The following is a 21,477-nucleotide window of genomic DNA, read 5'->3' as shown; positions in this document are numbered from 1 at the left end:
GAGTAGTATTCCTTTACATATACATATGTATATATATCATCTTCTTTATCCATTCACCTATCAATGGACATCTGGGCTCTTTCCATAGTTTGGTTATTGTGAACATTGCTGCTATAATCATTGGGGTGCAGGTGACCCTTCGGATCACTACATTTGTATCTTTGGGGTAAATCCCTAGTAGTGCAATTGCTGGGTCATGGGGTAGCTCTATTTTCAACTTTTTGAGAAACTTCCACAATGTTTTCCAGAGTGGCTGCACCAGCTTGCATTCCCACCAGCAGAGTAAGAGGGTTCCCCTTTCTCCGCATCCTCGCCAACATCTATTCTTTCCTGACTAATTTTAACCATTCTGACTGGTCTCATTGTGGTTTGGATTTGTATTTCCCTGATGCCGAGTAATGTTGAGCTTTTTTTCATGTGTCTGTTGGCCCTTTGTATGTCTGCTTTGGAGAAATGTCTATTCATGTCTTCTGCCTCTTTCTTTCTTTCTTTCTCTCTTTCTTTCTCTTTCTTTCTTTCTTTCTTTCTTTCTTTCTTTCTTTCTTTCTTTCTTTCTTTCTTTCTCTTTCTTTCTTTCTTTCTTTCTTTCTTTCTTTCTTTCTTTCTTTCTTTCTTTCTTTCTTTCAGATTTATTTATTCGAGAGAGAGGCAGAGACACAGGCAGAGGGAGAAGCAGGCTCCATGTAGGGAGCCCGACATGGGTCTCTCCAGGATCATGCCCTGGGCTGCAGGCGGTGCTAAACCGCTGAGCCACCTGGGCTTCCCATTTCTGCCCATTTCTTGATTGGATTATTTGTTTTTGGGGTGTTGAGTTTGAAAATGGTCTGTATAGATTTTTGGATACTAGTTTGCTATCTAATAACACATTAGCAAATATCTTCTCCCATTCTGTCCATTGTCTTTTGGTTTTGTCAGCTGTTTCCATTGCTGTGCAAAGGCTTTTTATCTTGACGAAGTCCCATTAGTTCATTTTTGCCTTTGTTCCCTTGCCTTTGGAGACATGTCTAGAAAGAAGTTGCTGTGGCCAAAGTCACAGAGGTTACTGCCTGTGTTTTTCTCTAGGATTTTGATGGATTCTTGCCTCACATTTAGGTCTTTCATCCATTTTGAGTTAGTTTTTGTGTATGGTGTAAGGAAATGGTCCAGTTTAATTCTTCTGTATGTAGCTGTCCAACTTTCCCAACATCATTTATCGAAGAAACTTTTTCCCATTGGATATTCTTTCCTGCTTTGTCAAAGATTAGTTGACCATAGAGCTGAGGGTTCATTTCTGGGTTCTTTACTCTGTTCCATTGATCTATGTGTGTGTTTTTATGCCAGTACATATTGTCTTGATGATTAAAGCTTTGTAATAGGGATCCCTGGGTGGCGCAGTGGTTTGGCGCCTGCCTTTGGCCCAGGGCGCGATCCTGGAGACCCGGGATCGAATCCCACGTCGGGCTCCCTGCATGGAGCCTGCTTCTCCCTCTGCCTGTGTCTCTGCCTCTCTCTCTCTCTCACTATCATAAATAAATAAAAATTAAAAAAAAATAAAGCTTTGTAATAGAGCTTGAAGTTGGAATTATGATGCCATCAGCTTTGGTTTTCTTTTTCAACATTCCTTTGGCTATTTGGGGTCTTTTCTGGTTCCATACAAATTTTAGGATTATTTGTTCCAGCTCTGTGGAAAAAGTTGATGGTATTTGATAGGGATTCAATTGAATGTGTAGATTGCTCTAGGTAGCATAGACATTTTAACAATATTTTTTCTTCAAATCCATGAGCATGAAACATTTTTTCCATTTTTTTGTGTCTTCCTTCATTTCTTCATGAGTGTTCTATAGTTTTCTGAGTACAGATCCTGTGCCTCTTTGGTTAGGTTTATTCCTAGGTACCCTATGGATTTTGGTGCAATTGTAAATGAGATCGACTCCTTAATTATCTTTCTTGTGTCTCATTGTTAGTTCAGAGAAATGCAACTGATTTCTGTGCATTGATTTTGTATCCTGTCACTTTACTAAATTCCTGTGTGAGTTCTAGCAAGTCTTGGGTGGATTCTTTTGGTTTTTGTACATAGAGTAGTGTGTAGGAATGCCATTTTTGCTTCCACCTTGCCTATTCATGCCTCCAAATTGATATTCACTGTTACTTCCTTTAGAGACCTTCCTTGGACCCCTCTACTCACAACCCACCCTAATTTTTAAAAAGATTCCTTGGCTATGTGCTCTCAGAGAACAGCGTTTGTTTCCTCAGAGCATGTATCTCAGTTGGTAATTGATTATTCATCAATTCATCAATGTGAACATAATATATTGTGTTTATTAAATTCGATCTCCCTGCTAGACCTCCATGAGGATGGCGACCTTTTGTTTTTGGCTTACCATAATATTTTCAATGCCTTGCTTTGTGCCTGCCTTGTAAAGTGCTCAGTATTTGTTGAATGAGTCAATGAAGGGATGAATAATTGATCAAATGAATGCATGGAGTGACAGGGAAGACCTCCAAGAAGTATTATTTGAACTTCATCTTTAAAAGAGAGAAGGCTGTTCTACAAAGACAAAAAAAAAGAAAGAATATGGAGTGTTCAGAGAATAGTGAGCTCTTAGGGTGGATGGAATGTAGGAAATATAGGAAATAAAACTAGAAAGGTGGTCTGAGTTGAGGGAAAGAAAATCACCTCATTCCACTGACAGGCACTGTGAATGTGCCAGATTCTGGCCACTAGGCCCACAGGGCTGGTTACTAACAAGCATTGTGCACCTACTGTGTGGAAAGCCCTTTGCTAGGTGCTTGGGCTACTGGGAGGAATAAGGACAAGTTTTGAAAGATGAGGAGGCATCAGGATGGAGGTTGGCTATATTGTGATTTTGCATGAGTTTAAAGATAGCACAATCCAGGTCTGGTGCTCAGCTTCACAAACCTGGAAACATGAGTTTGTCAGACCACCCAGAGTAGATCTAAGGACCTATTCATACTAATCAAATTCATAAGAGAAATGAAATGATTTACCAAGAGGATATGCCTTTCTTCTTTTTAAAAAATTTTTATTTATTTATTTTTAAAGATTTTATTTATTCATGAAAGACAGACAGAGAGAGAGGCAGAGACATAGGCAGAGGGAGAAGCAGGCTCCATGCAGGGAGCCTGATGTGAGACTTGATCCTGGGACTCCAGGATCACACCCTGGGCCGAAGGCAGGTGCCCAACCACTGAGCCATCCAGGTGTCCCAATAAATAAAATCTTTTAGAAATCATTTATTCATGAAAGACACAGGCTGAGGGCAGCCCCGGTGGTGCAGCGGTTTGGCACTGCCTGCAGCCCAGGGTGTGGTCCTGGAGACTCAGGATCGAGTCCCACCTCGGGCTCTTTGCATGGAGCCTGCTCTCCCTCTGCCTGTGACTCTGCCTCTCTCTCTTTCTCTCTCTGTGTCTCTCATGAATGAATGAATAGAAATCTTGAAAGAAAGAAAGAAAGAAAGAAAGAAAGAAAGAAAGAAAGAAAGAAAGACAGACACAGGCTGAGAGAGAGAGAGGCAGAGACACAGGCAGAGGGAGAAACAGTCTCCCTGGGGGGAGCCCGATGCAGGACTCGATCCCAGGACCCCAGGATTACAACCTTAGCTGAAGGCAGATGCTCAACCACTGAGCCACCCAGGTGCCCTGAGGACATACCTTTCAATAACCAAAATATTTATGCTTACTCATCAGGGCATCAACTTCACAGAATCAAGATACAAGGGAGACTGAGTTTTATATCAGAGAAGTCTTTAGAAGAGCCAATGTCCGGACTGTCTGCCAGCCTGTCAGAGTAGCCAAGCTGTTTTCCACACAACAGTCCGAGCCACCTGCTTCTGTTGGTCTCTGCTAGACTTTGTGTACGGGGAGGTGCAAGCCATCTCTCCTGTCTTATTCTCTCTTATTACACACACCTCTTATTTCTCTCCTATTCCTCTGCCCTATAGACAGCACTCTAATGTGATTGATAGTTCTTGACTATGAGTGTGTGCTTATAAAACATGTAAGGTTGTACATTAGTTTCCTGTAGCAAATCGCTGCAAATTTAGTGGCTTTAAACAATGCCAGTTTATTTTCTTATGGATCTGGAGGTCAAAAGTCTAAAATTGCGGTGTTGGCACAGCTCTGCTCCTTCTGGAGGCTTCAGGGGAGAGTCCATTTCTTGCCTTTCCCAGCTTCCAGAGGCCACCAGAATCCTGTAGCTTGTGGCCTCCTCTTCCATCACTTTAATCTCTGCTTCTTCACCACATCGACCACTCACTGTGATCTCTTGCTTCTCTCTTATGAGGACCCTTGTGATAACATTAGGATAGCCTCTGCACCTCAAGGTCCTTAACCACATCTGCAAAATCTCTGTTGCCACATAAGGTAACATTCACAGATTCAAGGGGTTAAGACATGGACATCTTCGGGAGTGGGTCATCATTCAACCTACTACAGTTTGTTTATTGTATATGTTTTTAATTTGCATAAGTGGCATTACCATATGATTTTGGTTTTACTTTTTTTCAGCCAACTCTTTTTAGGATCCCTCCTTATTGCTGTTATTTTTAAAAATATTTTATTTATTTATTAATGAAACACACACACACACACACACACACACACACACACACACATAGAGGCAGAGACACAGGCAGAGGGAGAAGCAGGCTCCATGCAGGGAGCCCGACGTGGGACTCGATCCCAGGACTCCAGGATCACACCCTGGGCCGAAGGCAGATGCGCAACTGCTGAGCTGCGCAGGGAACCCCCTTATTGCTGTTTTTAATCTACAACATTGCTTACAACATTATTTGCAACAATTGCATAGGATTCCATGGTAGGCATCCCTCATACTTTACTTATCCATTCCCCACATCTAGACAATTATCTTCTTTTTTTTTAAAGATTTTATTTATCCATTCATAGAGACACACACACAGAGAGAGAGAGAGAGAGAGAGAGAGAGAGAGAGAGAGAGAGAGAAGCAGAGACACGGCAGAAGGAGAAGCAGGCTCCATGCAGGGAGCCTGACGTGGGACTCTATCCCGGGTCTCCAGGATCACACCCTGGGCTGCAGGCGGCGCTAAACCGCTGAGCCACCAGGGCTGCCCGACAATTATTAAATGGTTCCCTGTGAACCTGTTAAATAATTTTTCTGGGACATATATCAAGGAGTGGGTTTCTGAGGCAGAAGGCTTATGCAAACTTAACTTCACTAAATACCACCAGATTATTTTTCAGAAAGTTTGTAGCTGTTTATACTCTTAACAATATTGCTTGAAGTTCTTATCACCTCTCTCCAACACTGGATGTTATAGAACTTTCTAATTTTTGTAATTCTAATGAGGATTAAATGGACTCTTTCTTTCTTTCTTTCTTTCTTTCTTTCTTTCTTTCTTTCTTTCTTTCTAGAGAGGGAGGGAGGCAGTGGGGTAAAGAGAGAGAGAGAGAGAGAGAATCTTAAGCAGGCTCCACGCCCAAGCAGAGTCTGACCAGGGCTCAGTCTCACAGCTCTGAGATCATGACCTGAACCAATATCAAGAGTTGGAGGCTTACCTGACTGAGCCACCCAGGTGCCCCAGACTCTTGGCTATATTCAATTGCATTTTTCTGATTGCTAGTGAGTTTGATAATTACTTCATATTCTTATTAACCAATAGACCTTCTTTCTCTCTGAAGTGCCTACTCATGTCCCTTGTGCATTTTTTCCTATTGGCTTTCCTATCTTTATTTTTGTTGATTTATAAGATTTTACTGTATGTTCTGCATATGAACCCCATGTCCAGTTTAGACACTGCAAATACTTCCTTTAGGCCTACAGAAAAAATAGAATTGATTTCCTTCCTCCCTTCCTTCCTTCCTTCCTTCCTTCCTTCCTTCCTTCCTTCCTTCCTTCCTTCCTTCCTTCCTTCTCTCTCTCTCTCTCTCTCTCTTTCTTTCGTAACTATCTCTACACCCAATATGGGGCTCAAACTCACCCCCCAAGGTCAAGAATTGCATGCTCTGCTAACTAAGCCAGCCAGGATTATCAATCCTATAATTGAGTTTCCATCTGGCAGTTTTAATGAACTCTTTTCCATGTTTTTTTTAAATTTTTTTTTTGCTGATTCTCTTGGGTTTTCTATAAAGATAATTATGTTATCTCTGCAAAAGAAGAAACAGTTATACACATTTCCTTTCAATCTTTATACCTTGCTGAGGTTTTTTTGTTATTCTCATTTATTTCATTTTTTTCTTACATCATTGTTACATCATTACAGAACTTCCAATATTATATTAACAGAGTAGCAGTGCCAGGGGTAACCTTGACATGGGAAACAATCTAAAGTTTCTCCAAAGAATAACCTTTTTTTCTCTTTTTTCACCTTTTTTTTAAAATCTCAAACTTACAAAAAATTGGCATGGGTAGTACACAAAACGTTTTTCTTAACCATTTAAGAGTAAGTTGCCAATACATTGCCCCATCTCCCTCCAAGGTTTTATAGAGAGAGACTCTCAAGCAGACTCCTGGCTGAGCGTGGAGCCGGTTGCAGGGCTCAGTCAGCGCTTGATCTCACCACCCTGAGATTATGGCCTGAGTGCAAATAAGAAGTCAGCAGCTTATCTGCCTGAGCCACCCAGGGGCTCCAGTTTCACCGGTCTTCTAAGTGATACCTTGATAGCAAGAGGATCTAACCCCGAAGCACAGGTTGCATTTAGTTGTCAGGCTTCTTTAGTCTCCTTCAGTCTGAATCAGTGCTTCATTCTTGAATTTCAGGACCTTAATGTTTTTGAGGACTACAAGGCCTTTTATTTGCAGGATGCCCCTCAGGTTGGGTTTGTCCGCTGTGTCCTCATGACTAGACTCCGGGTCTGCATCTCTGGCAGGGCCACCATGGAAACGATGCTCTTCTCCTCCTGCGCCTCCCACCAGCTCTTGCTCATCTCCCTATGTCCTGTTACTTTGATTATTTCCTTAAAGTAACGCCAGCTTTCTCTGCTGTAAATCACTCTTTCCTCTTGTAATTTTTATTTTGTGTGTGTGAGAGGAGTTTATTTAGATTATTCTGTTCCTCTTGAGAGCTTGTTTGGAGGTTCTAGCAGGGGAGCGCAGCTACTCGTATACCCTTGACCGAAGAACGGTCCTCCTCTATCGGGGATGGTCGTCCTCTTCGACCAAGCGCGCAGCTTCGGGAGGGACGCACATGGAGCGGTGAGGGAGGAAGGGGACACCCGCCTAGCCAGCCAGATCAGCCGAATCAACCCTGGCGATCAATGGGGTGACAGATGTTGCAGCCAGATCGCCCTCACATCCAGATTATTCTGTTCCTCTTTCAACTTTCACTTTATTTAATTACACCAGTATGGACTCATGCTTTCCTATTATATTCAGTGGATTATTACCCAATTACTAATATTTTTTATTTTTACACTAGAGTTGACTCTGAATTGGTCAGCTGGGGGTCTTTCAAGTCATCTTCCATATCCTGTCATCTTGACTGCATCCTCTTAGCATTCAGCAGTTTTTAGTGTTTCTTCTCTTTCTAGCATAGCAACAGGTTTCAGACTCAGAATATACCTTCCCTACACTGGCTCTGAAATCAGCCATTTCTCCAAGAAGCTCTGGTTCCTTTTATTGGAGTATGTTATTTAGAAACCAAGAGCTGACCCAAATGAGTTGAAAGCTTATGTCTACCTAATAACCTGCACATGGGTGTTTCTGGTAGCTTTATTCACAATTGCCCAAACTTGGAAGCAACCAAGATGTCCTTGAATGGATGAATGAATGGATAAACAAACTGGTAATGCCATACAATAGAATATTATTTAGTGATAAAAAGAAATAAGCTATTACACTACCAAAAAGAATCCTAAATACATATTGCTTAGTGAAAGAACAATCTCAAAAGGCTATATACTATATGATTCCAACTATATGACCTTCTGAAAAAGGCAAGAGCTAGCAGGAAGGAAAGTTGCCAGGGGGGAGAGGAGAGGGAGGGACAAATAGGTGGATATGGAGAATTTGGGGGAAGTGAAACTATCTATAGGATATCGTAATAGTGAACATGTGACATTATGCATTTGGCAACACCCATAGAACTGTCCAACACCAAAAGGGATCCCTAATGTAAACTATGGACATTAGTTAATAATAATGTATCAACATTAGTTCATCAGTTGTAATAAATGTATCATAACAATACAAAAAGTTAGCTATAGGGGGAATACTTTCCCTCTAAGGATGGCAGAGCAAAAGTATTTGGAAACCTCTGTACTTTCTCTTCAATTTTTCTATAAATCTAAAAATCTATAGAAAAAAATAAAAATAAAAATCTATAGAAAATAAAGCCTGTTAAAAACTGAAAAAAAAGAAGCCAAGAGCTGGACACTAACTGTGCTCATTGGTATTGGGAAATTGGTGCCCAGTTCCTCTTAGTGAACAGAGTTAGGGAATATTGTTTACACACACACGTATAGTCCATACGCACACATGCATGAACACGCCACATTTACATCTAAATTTCTATATCTAAATATATTGAAAACCATGAGTTCGAGACTTTGGCCTTTAAAAATCATGTCATCGGGGATCCCTGGGTGGCTCGGCGGTTTGGCGCCTGCCTTTGGCCCCGGGGCGCGGTCCTGGAGTCCCGGGATTGAGTCCCACATCGGGCTCCCGGCATGGAGCCTGCTTCTCCCTCTGCCTGTGTCTCTGCTTCTCTCTCTCTCTCTGTCTATCATGAATAAATGAATAAATCTTAAAAAATAAAGATAAATAAAAATCATGTCACCAGGGCAACTGGGGGCTCAGTCGGTTAAGCATCTGCCGTTGGCTCAGGTCAAGATTTCAAGGTAGGTCCTGAGATCGAGCCCTCATCAGGGTCCTTGCTCAGCAGGAGTCTGCTTCTCCCTCTTCTCTGCCTGCTGCTTCCCCTGCTTGTGTTCTCTCTCTGTATCAAATAAATAAATAAAATCTAAAATAAAAATAAAAAAATAAAAACCACGTTATTTACCTGTTTTAAAATACTTCAAAGTTTTTCTACTGTCTTATCCAATATCTTAGGAACTTCCCAAATTAATGTGGGCTCTCTTCTCTTTGCCAGATCCAATTAATGAATCAAGATGGAAAATTTAGCAATAAAAAAGAGATCAGCCAAAAGGCTTTTTCTATAGTTCTTTGTTTTAAAACTCATATACTCAGATGTTAATAATAAGACATAACCTAGAGTGCTTATTTTCTCACTTTAAATATTTGAGACTTATCTTAAAAGGGGTAGCCAAGAGGATTCATTTACGGTCAGGTTCTGTGGATGTGGTTTGATAACTGTTTCCTAGAAAAAAGGTGTCAGTATTCCCCTTGTAAAATCTTTCCTAGTGCACAAATGACTGACAACAATGACAGCCACTTGTAGTTTTTCTTTTATTTGAAGTATTAAGAAGCAAGCATTTTCTAGTTTCTAAGAAACTTTTAAAGTAGCAAGCATACAGTACACATGCATTAAGTGTCTGCCTTTGGTTCACATCATGATCCCAGAGTCCTGGGATCGAGCCCTGCATCAGGCTCCCTGCTCAGCCGAGAGAATGCTTCTCCCTCTCCCTCTGCTCGTGCTCTCTCACTCACTCTCTTTCTCTCAAATAAATAAAATCTCTTAAAAATTAAAAAATAAAATATTAAGCATATAACTCTGAGCAAAGATATATAAGAATTTTGTTGTGTGCTGTAAAATGTAAATGTATAAATTATCTCTTGGACTAGAGAGACCTTAATCTGGTAACCATAGGGATAATTTATCAATTCCATTTCTTCTTGAGAAAAAGAAATACCGTAACATCACTTATTCTAAAGAGTCTTTTGCAGTTGCAGTCAGAATTCACCAAAGATTTCCCAGTGTATTATGGCTCACAAGGCCGTGTGTGATGTCCTCCCCCACCTCCTCTCCAACCACATCTCAGACCTCTTTCCTCTCCCATTATGATCCAGCCATATTGGCTGGACCAGTTAAGATAAAACCCATTCAACAGTGGCTTAAATGAGATATAAATTTAATCATTTTGATTTTACTTAAAAATCCAGTAGAACACTGGTACAGGCTGATGGTGGGGGTTGTATGTGTGTGGGAACAGGAAGTGCTACGGACTGAACTGTGTCATGTTCCCACCCTGCCCAATTCCTATGTGGAAGGCCTAGCCCCAGTGTGATGGTGTTTGGAAATGAGGCCTTTGGGAGATTATTAGGTTTACAAGAGGTCCTAAGGGAAGGATGGGGCTCATGATGGGATTGGTGCCCTTATAAGAAGAGACACGAAAGAACTTGCTCCCTACTACCCCCATGTGAGAACATGGTGAGAAGGAAGCTGTCCGCAATCCAGGAAAAGAGCCCTAATCAGAAACCAACCACGATGGCATCTTGAACTTGGACTTCTCCCCTCTGGACCTGTATTGTTTAAGCCATCCAGTCTACAGTATTTTGTTATGGGAGCCTGTGCTGATTAAGCCCGGAGGTGTATGTGACCTTTCTGTACCTTCTACTCAATTTACCATGAATCTGAAACTACTCTAATAAATAACAATTATTGATAATTTTACAGTTCCAATGGTATGAGGGCCAAGACTAGTAGGGCAGCTTCTTCCAGCTTCCTACTCTGTCATCCCCAGGGTGTGGCCCTCACCCTCAGGCTTGGAGGTGGCCGCACGTGAGCAACGACAACAAGTTGGAGGAAAGGACAGAGAAGAGGGGTGCCTGGGTTCTCACCAGCCATCTCTTAGAGAGGTGGGGTGCAATTTGCCATGTGATACTTATTCTTGCATCCTGTTGGCCAGAACTCAGTCACTTGGCCATCCTAGCTTTCCCGGAAGCTAAGAAATGTGGTCTTTGTTCCCACCGGTGACATGTTCCCACCGGTGACATCTTCTTTATGACTGTGCTGGAAGGGAAAATTGAGTTTAGAGGACAGGTAGCAGTATCTGCCACCACTGGCTTCCTTTAGTTCCTCAAGCATTGGGCATCCTGGGTGGCTCAGTGATTTAGCACTGCCTTCAGCCCAGGGCATGGTCCTGGGGACCCGGGAATGAGTCTCACGTCGGGCTCCCTGCATGGAGCCTGCTTCTCCCTCTGCCTGTGTCTCTGCCTCTCTCTGTCTCTCATGAATAAATAAAATCTTTAAAAATTAAAAAAAATTGAAAAAAATTTCCTCAAGCATTGAGCACTCTTCCTAGATGATCACGACATTTTCCCAAGCTGGCCAACCCCTTCCCGACCTCAGGCACAGAGTTCAGGTTCCAAAGTGAAGCTACCTGGGTTCAAATCCCATCTCCTCCTTACCAGCTATGTGAACTTGGAACAGGTTGCTTCACCTATGAATTTCTCCATCTATGAAATGTGGATAATAACTGTATCTATTTAATAGGTTGTTCTGAGGATTAAATGAGTTCATCCTTGAAAAGCAATTTATTGAGTAAGCACTCAATAAATGTTAGCTACTATCATTTTTAACCATTATTGAGGTTTTATTTTCCCTCTCACTTCCTCAGAAAGATCTTCCCTATTATTCCTTGCACTATTATTCTCGCTTGTTCTTTTCCTTCATGGCACTCCCAGTTTCTAATTATATATTTAATTGCCTGCTTACTACTATCAGTCTTTTCTACTGAACTGTAACCTCCACAAGTGAACAATTTATTTTGCTCAGCTTAATTTTTTTTAAAGATTTTATTTATTTATTCATGAGAGACACACACAGTGAGAAAGAGAGAGAGAGAGGCAGAGACACAGGCAGAGGGAGAAGCAGGCTCCATGCGGGGAGCCCGATGTGGGACTCGATCCCAGGTCTCCAGAATCACACCCTGGGCCAAAGGCGGCGCTAAACTGCTGAGCCACCCAGGCTGCCCATTTTGCTTGTCTTTATACCCATAGGCCAGCCCTGTCCCATACCTGACATATGACCTGATACACAGGAGGTGCTCAATAGATATTTGTAGAAATGCTGACTGAATAGACAGATGGAGGACAGCAGGTAGCTCTAAGTATCCACACAAGATGACCCTCCTGGCTTTTGTTTTTGTCTTATCTCGAAAATATTTTGATTCTGCAATTAGTATTTATTTAGATTTAATATGTTTTGTTAATTTTTCTTTTTATTACCCTTGATTCTCATATCCTACCACTTTCTTCCTGGATCATTTTTTCCTACTTTTTCATTTTTTGTTGCTGTTTAGTTTGTATTTCATAATCATAAACCTAACCCTGCAATCCAGCTAGACTTGGAGGCAAGGAAAATAGGGAACCCATAGAACTGCAGTGAAAGAGCGCCTGGGTGGCTCAGTCGGTTAAGCATCTGCCTTCGCTTCAGGTCATGATCCCAGGGTCCTGGATGGAGCCCCGCATAGGGCTCCCTGCTCAGCGGGGAGTCTGCTTTTCCTTCTGTCCATCCCCCTCCCCCTACTCATGTGTACTTGTGCACGTGCTCCCGCTCTCCCCTCTCTCTCTCTCTCTCTCTCTCTCTGGCAAAAATAAATAAAATCTTAAAAAAAAAAAAAAGAACTGCAGCAAGGGCACAAAGATTACAGAACACTTTGAGCAAATAGAGGCAAAAGGTGCTCCCCTGAGCTACAGAAGGAATGGTCTGGTAGTCAAGATAAAACACAGTCAAATTTATTAGATTTGTCCACAGTCATCAATGGTGATTTTTTTTTTCTGGTCTTGCCTTTCTTGGACCCAAAGCACTCCACGGCTTCCACCACAATATTTCTGCCCTCTTTCACCCTGCTGTAGACCGCTTGCTTGCCATGTCAACCACTCAGTGTGGCAGATGAAAAAAAACTGGGAACCATTTATGTTGGATCCAGCAATTGCCATGGACAAGATGCCAGGCACTGTGCGCTTCAGACTGAAATTCTCTTACTCAAGTTTCTCCCCCTAGATGGACTTTGCCACCAGTGCCATGATGGCATGTGAAGCCACCTTCCCAGCACAGAAATCCCCGAATAATCCCATTAAAGCAGGGACCTTTATAACCAAATCCTTTCTCTCCAGGGCTCAGAACACAAGAGTCTTCCTTCTTTTCTTTCCCTTGTCCTTCCTTCCTTCTCTCCTTCCTTCCTTCCTTCCTTCCTTTCAAGATTTTATTTGAGAGAGAGAGAGAGCACAAACAGGGGGGAGTAGCAGAGGGAGAGGGAGAAGCAGACTCTCTGCTGAGCAGAGAGCTTAACCCCAGGACCCTGGGATCATGACCCCACCTGACCTAGCCACCCAGGGGCCTCCATGAAAATCTTTTGCCTTCTTTAAAACTGTGTCAGCAAACAGCTGGAAGGAGCAGCAGCCCAGGGCAAAGTGGAAGAACCCGGTGAGGTTGACCTCTGCTGGTCTGGCAGGTGCTCAGGGCTCTGGTGCCTGCCCTACTTCGTGGTGCCTTTTTTTACTTCCTATCTGGAGTACCTCCTCTAAAGATTCTATCAGAGAGAATCTGTGGATGATAAAATTCCAAGGGGGGCACTTGACGGGATGAGCACTGGGTGTTATTCTGTATGTTAGCAAATTGAACACCAATAAAAAATAAATTTATTATTAAAAAAAAGATAAAATTCCAAACTCTAGGTCTTAAAGTTTCATCAAATCATTGATAGTTTGAGTATAGAATTCTAGGTTTCAGATTATTTCTCAGTGCTTTTGCAAGATTTCTCTATCATCTTCTTCTACCCCTTGTTTCTGATAAGTCCGACGTCAACATGATCCTTATTCCTTTGTAGAATTCTAACTTTTTATTCTCTGGGAGCTTTTGGAATTTTCTCTTTATTTTTGATGCCCTGAAACTTAAAATGCAGATTCTGATTCAGTGGGGCTGGAGTGGGTCTGAGAGTCCTGAAATCTAATTGTAACACGTCCTGGTATGTGTTTTGATTTATCCGAAGGAGCACTTGACGGCCCTTGCAACCTGAGGACTTACACCTTCCTCCTGCTTTGGAGAATTTTTAGAGGTCGGGTGCCTGGATCGGCAGCACCGCCACCCAGACCCCCTGAATCAGAATCTGCTTTCTAATAAGATCCTCACATGATTTGCATACACGCTGAAGTTTGGGAAGTACTGGTTTATTTTATTCTCTCCCACTGAAACTCCCGTTGGACAGACTTAGGAATTTCTGCATCTATTATCCATTTTTAAACTTTTCTTTTGTACTTTCTATTTATCCCTTTGTAAGTTCTGGAGCAATGCATCCCTAATTTAATCTTCAATAGTAGCATTCTGGAATTCTTCAGGCGATCTGGGTATTGTACATATGTATATATACAGTTGGCCCTTGAACGGCATGGGTTTGAACTGTGTGGGTCAAGGTGGATTTTTTTTTTTCAATAAAAACAGTATGGGGGATCCCTGGGTGGCGCATCGGTTTGGCGCCTGCCTTTGGCCCAGGGCGCGATCCTGGAGACCCAGGATCGAATCCCACGTCGGGCTCCCGGTGCATGGAGCCTGCTTCTCCCTCTGCCTATGTCTCTGCCCCTCTCTCTCTCTCTCTCTCTCTCTCTATCATAAATAAATAAAAAAAATAAAAAAAAACAGTATGGTACTATAAATGCATTTTCTTTTCCTTATGATTTTCCTAATAACATTTTCTTCTCTCTAGCTTAGTTTGTTGTGAGAATATAATCTATAATATTAGATTGATAGATAGATATTGTATAAAATATGTATTAATCATATATTAATCAGCAAAGCTTCTGGTCAACAGCAGGCTCTCAGGTTTTTGGAGAGGCAAAAGTTACACATGGATTTTTGACTGTGTGGGGTCAACTGTGTGTGTGTCTCTGTGGGTGTGTATACATATACGTATACATTTTCTGTATCTTATGGTGTTTGGGCATTCTAAAAAAATAATTCAAAAAACATAAAACTAAAGTGAGGCTGCCTTTCCAGGGCTAGCTGGCTCTTAGAGGGCTTAGCCAGGAGCATGCCTTCGATATGCAGACTAACCAACCCAGAGCCCTGCCTCTTTTATCTGGTCCTTATACTCCAGGAGGTAATATTCCTGTCTTAATCATCCCAGGACCTGGTATCAGGCTTTAAGCTAGAGGTATCATCCTTGTAGTTAAAAGTGTACTAAGACTATTCAGACTAGGGGTGCCTGGGTAGCTCAGTTGGTTGGGCATCTGTCTTTGGCTCAGGTCATGATCCCAGAGTCCTGAGATCGAGCCCCATGTCAGGTTCCCTGCTCAGTGGGGAGTCTGCTTCTCCCTCTCCTTCTGCTCTCTCCCCCGCTTGTGTTCTCTCTTTCACTCACTCACTCTCTCAAATAAATAAATGAAATCTTTTTAAAAATAAGATTATTCAAACTAGCCAATCCTAAACTGTTTACCCTGCCCTGCCTTGCCTTTTCTGCGGACATGACAATATTTTGTGACCTAAGCTGTCTCCTTCCCATCTTTTGCCTCTTGACCAAACTTGGAACTTCCTCTGTTACCGTGTGGCGTGTAGTAACCATTCTAGGACCTGGGAGTGTAATAAACTTAGTTTTCTTGTTCCTCTCTTCTGTCTCCTCTTGTGAGACACCTCACACCTGACTGACTATCCCATGAAAGAACACAAAACGAGATGAGGTTTGATGTTTGAATGATTAGAATTTTTCTTTCCAAGATCTCTAATTGTTCTTTTTCACAACCACCTACTCTTTTCTATGAAGATAACAGTATTCCCTTATCTTTCCAATGATGTTAATTGTATTCGTTTGAAATATTGGTTCTATTTGGTCTTAGCTAGAAGCACTTTTTAAGTTTTTTTTTTTAATTGAGGTTGAATTCATATAACATAAAATCCACCATTTTATTTTATTTTTTAAAAAGATTTTACGAAAAAAAGATTTTATGTATTTATTCATGAGAGACACACACAGAGAGAGGCAGAAACACAGGCAGAGAGAGAAGCAGGCTCCCTGCAGGGAGCCCAATGTGGGACTCGATCCCAGGACTCCAGGATCACGCCCTGGGCCAAAGGCAGACGCTTAACCGCTGAGCCACTCAGGCGTCCCAAAATCCACCATTTTAAAGTGAACATTTCAGTGGCATTTGAGTACATTCATGGTGTTGTATGATCATCATATCTATCTGGTTCCAAAACATTTTCATCACCTCCAAAGGAAATCTCACACCCATTAAGCAGTCACTCTCCATTTTAAAATGTTTTTTTTTTTTAATTTTTATTTATTTGTGATAGTCACAGAGAGAGAGAGAGAGAGAGAGAGGCAGAGACATAGGCAGAGGGAGAAGCAGGCTCCATGCACCGGGAGCCCGACGTGGGATTCGATCTCGGGTCTCCAGGATCGCGCCCTGGGCCAAAAGCAGGCGCCAAACCGATGCGCCACCCAGGGATCCCCATTTTAATATGTTGTTATATGTTTTCTGTCATTTCTAGGGATTTGGATGTTTGATGGTCAGTTTTATGTGTTGACCTGGCCAGGTTATACAGTCCCCAAACACTAATGTAGGTGTAGTAGTGAAGGCTTATAGATATTAAAATCTGCAATCAGTGAACTTTAAGGGAGATTATCCTGGGTGGGCTGGGTGAGCCTGATTCAATTGGGATTGGTGGAAAGGCCTTCGGAGCCCAGCTGGGGCTTCCTTGATGAATCAGGGGTTGCACCAGCTTCTGTCTACGCAGGACAGTGGCAGCCCAGCCGCCCCCTCCTCCTCCGGGCCTGGCCCACAGGGTTCAGACTTGCCTGACCAGCCCCCACCATCGCATGATCTAGTTCCTTGCAATAGATCCCTTAACAGGTACCTCCTGCTGTTTCTGCTGCTCTGGTTGAACCCCAGCTGATGCAGGTTTTGGTATCTGGAAATGGGCGCTATTGCAACAAACACCTAAAAATGTGGAAGTGGCTTTGGAATTAGGTAATGGATAGAGTCTGGAATAACTTCGAGGAGGTTGATGGGAGTAGCCTAGCTTGCCTCGAATGGGCCGTTAGTAGAAATAGAGATGTTACAACTTGCTAGCGAGGGCTCAGGGAAGCGAGGAAGCACCGTACAGCGTACCTAAGTCACCACACAGACAGTTGGTAGAAATATGGACATTAGATATGGACATTAAATGCTGCTGACATCAAGGGCTCAGAAGGAAGTGAGAAATATGTTATTGATAGATGGAGGAAAGGAGATATTTTTTAGATAGTAGCAGAAAGCTGAGCAGAACTGTGTTTTACGGTTACGTGGCAAGCAGAATTTGTGAGGGTGACCTGGGGTATTTATCCGTGTGGCCAGGGGTTGAAGGTGTGGTGTGACTTTTTTCTTGCTGCTCATAGTAAAATCTGAGAGAAAAGAGGCAAAAGGGCCTCAGAACTTGGTATTTTAGAAATTTTCAGTCTACCTGGATTGCAGACAATGCTGAAATTAGGCCATTCACTGACAGGAAAGTGTGCTCTGAGGAGAAATCCAGGGAGGTACCTGGATAATCTTTTGCTAGTGCCTAGGAAGGATCAAAGGTCAGAGCATTTAATCACACGAAGGCCCCTTTGGAGAGATTAGCCATGTGACCCTTGGATTTCCTCAGCCATGTCAGCAGAAACCAAGCATCGAAATGGGATTGTCTAAAAAGATCTGTGGAGGCGCCTCTTGTCTAGTGGCGTGAGTCCCGGAGCCCTACCCTGGAGACCCACATGGTTCTTGAGAGTGTCTCACAAACAGAGACACTGCCAGCTTGTCCTGAAAGAGCCAGAGAGAGGGTAAAATGGAAGAAAGCCGTCAGATCCCCCTAGACTGTCCACCCGGGAAACGAAGAGCTGGAAACACATGAGAGAGGAAGGATGATTCCAAGGCCAGACAGTGAGGCCAGAAAGCAGGGCCAGGAGCCACAGAAGACCATTCCCAGGCCTTGAAATTTTTTTTTTTAAATATATTTTTTAATATTTTATTTATTTATTTAGGATAGTCACAGAGAGAGAGAGAGAGAGAGAGAGGCAGAGACACAGGCAGAGGGAGAAGCAGGCTCGATGCACCGGGAGCCCGACGTGGGATTCGATCCCGGGTCTCCAGGATCGCGCCCTGGGCCAAAGGCAGGCGCCAAACCGCTGCGCCACCCAGGGATCCCAGGCCTGAAATTTTATATTGTTTTGCCAGGTGGACTTTAAATTTGCTTTATAACCTTTCTCCTTTCGGGTTCTCCCTTTCTGGATGGGAATGTCTGAAGCTGTTATCTTCTGCACCCCCCTCCCCCATTGTATTTTAGGAACAGATCATTTGTTTTCTAGTGTCACAAGTCCACGAAGGGAGAGGAGTCTCCCCTCAGGGATCAGCTATCCCCGGAGCCTCACTCATGCCTAGTGTGGATGGTTTAAGTGATGAGGTTTGAGACTTCTGAGCTGATGACCTCTAGATGAGAGTTTGCCCTTCAGCTGTAATGGGTTGAGACTTTGGGGAACCCTGAAATGAGGTGAATATATTTTGTATATGAGACCAACATGAATCTTCAGAGGCCAGAGGTCAGACTACGATAAGCATAATAAAGTCTTCCCCTGTCCACATCCCCAAGCCCAGAACCTGTGAATATTTTCTTACATGCCAAAGGGACCTTAAGGGTGTAAGTTAAAGGTTTTGAGGGGGAAGATTATGCTGGATTGTCTGGGTGTGCCCAGTGTAATGACAAGGATCCTTACAAGAGGGAAGCAGAGATCAGTGATGGGGTCACTGGTTTTGAAGATGGAAGAGGGCCACAGGCCACCGATAGTGGGCAGTCTTTAGAAGTGGACTTCTCTAGAGCCTCCAGCAGGAACACAGATCTATCATCCCATTTTAGACTTCTTTTTTTTTTTATAAATTTTTATTTATTTATGATAGTCACACAGAGAGAGAGAAAGAGGCAGAGACACAGGCAGAGGGAGAAGCAGGCTCCATGCACCAGGAGCCCGACGTGGGATTCGATCTCGGGTCTCCAGGATCGCGCCCTGGGCCAAAGGCAGGCGCCAAACTGCTGCGCCACCCAGGGATCCCCCATTTTAGACTTCTAACCACCAGCACTGGAAGATAATAAATGTGTTGTTCTAAGCCACCATGTTTGTGGTAATTTGTTAAAACAGTAATTAGAAATTAATACAGTATGAAGAAAGGCTATAGGACACACTCAAACTGTCCTCTTGAAATAGAAAAAACCTCTGATGTTTATACAATGGAAGAATAACTCAACTTCAATGCTTGGGTTGTAATTTATGGCCATCCCAGGCCTCCTTGCTGAAGGAAGCCGCCTGGGAGGCCATATTCTGAACCGTGTCCCCTCAGTCTCCTGCCTACGGGATAGCCAAGACCACTCAACCCTGCATGAATCGTCTCATTTATTCTTCACAATAATCCTGTGAAGTAGCTTGCTATAGTTGTCTCCATTTTACAGATGAGAAGACTGGGGAGGCAAAGAGAGGTGAAGTGTCTTTCCCAGAGTCGTGCATCTAGTAGATAAAGATCCAAGATTTTTTTTTTTTAAAGATTTTATTTATTTATTCATAGAGACAGAGAGAGAGAGGCAGAGACACAGGCAGAGGGAGAAGCAGGCTCCATGCAGAGAGCCTGACGTGGGACTCGATCCAGGGTCTCCAGGATCATGCCCTGGGCTGTAGGCAGTGCTAAACCGCTGCGCCACCGGGGCTGCCCAAGATCCAAGATTTAAAAGCAGATTCTTAATCCCCATGCTATCCGTTAAAATTAAAATTGTACTTTTCACATTCTTTGATGAGTTTTAAAAAAATAGTTGGTTAAACTGTGGGATTATATAACAAAACAGGTTTAGGAACAAAGAGAGCCAACAATTGCTGTGCACTTACCAGTATTTGTTAATGGGCGGGAGCTGAAGTGCCCAGGGGATGAAAGAGAGCCCCCTGTCCGCCCCAAAGGCTCAGTGTTTTGGACATTTGTTGGTATGTCTCACAAAGGCAATGGGAAATGTCAACTAATCTGTAAAGGCTAGTAAAGTGGGTATCTTCTGTGAAAAGAAGTGAAAGCAGAACCAAAGAAAGCCCCAGAAGTCAGCATGCAATTGCTCTTAGGCCATGGAAGCCATAGGACAATTGAAGCCATAAATAAGAAGGAACCATGAGGGCACCTGGGAGACTCAGTGGGTTAAGAACCTGCCTTCAGCTCAGGTCATGATCCTGGGGTTCTGGGATGGAGCCCCGCATCAGGCTCCCTGCTCAGCAGGGAGTCAGCTTCTCCCTCTACCCTTCCCCACTGCTCGTGTTCTCTCTCTCTCTCTTTTTCTCAAATAAACAAATAAAATCTTTAAAAAAGAAGAGAAGAAGGAACCATGTAAGCAAAAGCCAGGCTGGATGGAGGGTGAGGTCCTGTACCCATTGTGGTGGGAGCAATAGAAGCAGTAGGACCCTCGAGCAGGGAGCAGTGTGCTCCTGCTGCTGAGGGGTTTTTCTGCCACTTGTCATGCTGGGTGAGGCCTGAGGGGCTGCAGAGTCCATTCCTCCTGGGAGGCCAGGTCACCTAGGCAGTTCTGGCGTCCTGTGAAGCCATTCCCACTCTACCCCAGGCAGCTGCAATTCTCTGTGCCCCAATTTCTCTGCGTAAGCTCCCAAGTCACTCCCCTTTGCCTGAGATGTTTGGTTAATCTCTGTCCTTTGCAGTGCAGATAACCGAGCTCCTTCCACCCACTGCAGGTGGCCCCTAAGGAACTATCCCTGGGACCCATGGGACGTACCCACCACATCTGGTTCCTTCTAGGAACACTAAATCAATGTGGCCACCTCCTTGCTTTTGAGATGACCTTCTTGTAGATGTCATGGGAACTATCTCCGTGCTTCCAACAAGCTGAGTACAATAAAATCAATGTGATATAAGCTTTCTTAATTACGATCAAATCCCAGTCCTGTCTTCTTGAGGTTAACATCTGATCCCCCTTGGTTAGAATTGGATTTGGAGTTTTCCTAAAACTCTTCAATCACAGCCACGTCTGAGTTTGTGTCATTTCAATAGATGTCTGGGTCCACCCATGACAACTTGATTCTTTCAAATTCTCCCCAGTATTTAAACATGTTCAAATCTGGGTTGTTTTGTTTTTCAAAAAAAAAAAAAAAATTTTACCACAATCCAAGATAAAAAAAAAAAAAAACATCTTGTATGGCAAGCCAATATACATGTATATAAATACATTAAAAAGTTTCACCAGGACATCTGGGTGGCTCAGTGGTTGAGCGTCTGCCTTTGGCCCAGGGCATGATCCTGGAGTCCCAGGGTCGAGTCCCGCATCGGGCTCCCTGCATAGAGCCTGCTTCTCCCTCTGCCTGTGTCTCTGCCTCTCTCTGTGTGTGTCTCTCGTGAATAAATAAATAAAATATTAAAAAAATAAAAATAAAAAAATAAAAAGTTTCACCACTCCCTTACACTTTATATTCTTTTTTTTAAGATGTTGGTCTTGACCCAGTAATTTATATCATGATGTTTCATGACCCATGTTCTCAGTCTCCTAATGGCTTCTGGATGCCACCGTGAGAGTGATCTTTCTAAAATGCAGATCTGAATGCTTCACCCTCCTGATGAGACCA

Source organism: Canis lupus, chromosome 27 (assembly GCF_011100685.1).
Source record: "Canis lupus familiaris isolate Mischka breed German Shepherd chromosome 27, alternate assembly UU_Cfam_GSD_1.0, whole genome shotgun sequence".
NCBI lineage: Eukaryota > Metazoa > Chordata > Mammalia > Carnivora > Canidae > Canis > Canis lupus.
The sequence above is the reverse complement of the archived record's forward strand: the minus strand, read 5'-3'. Positions refer to the sequence as shown.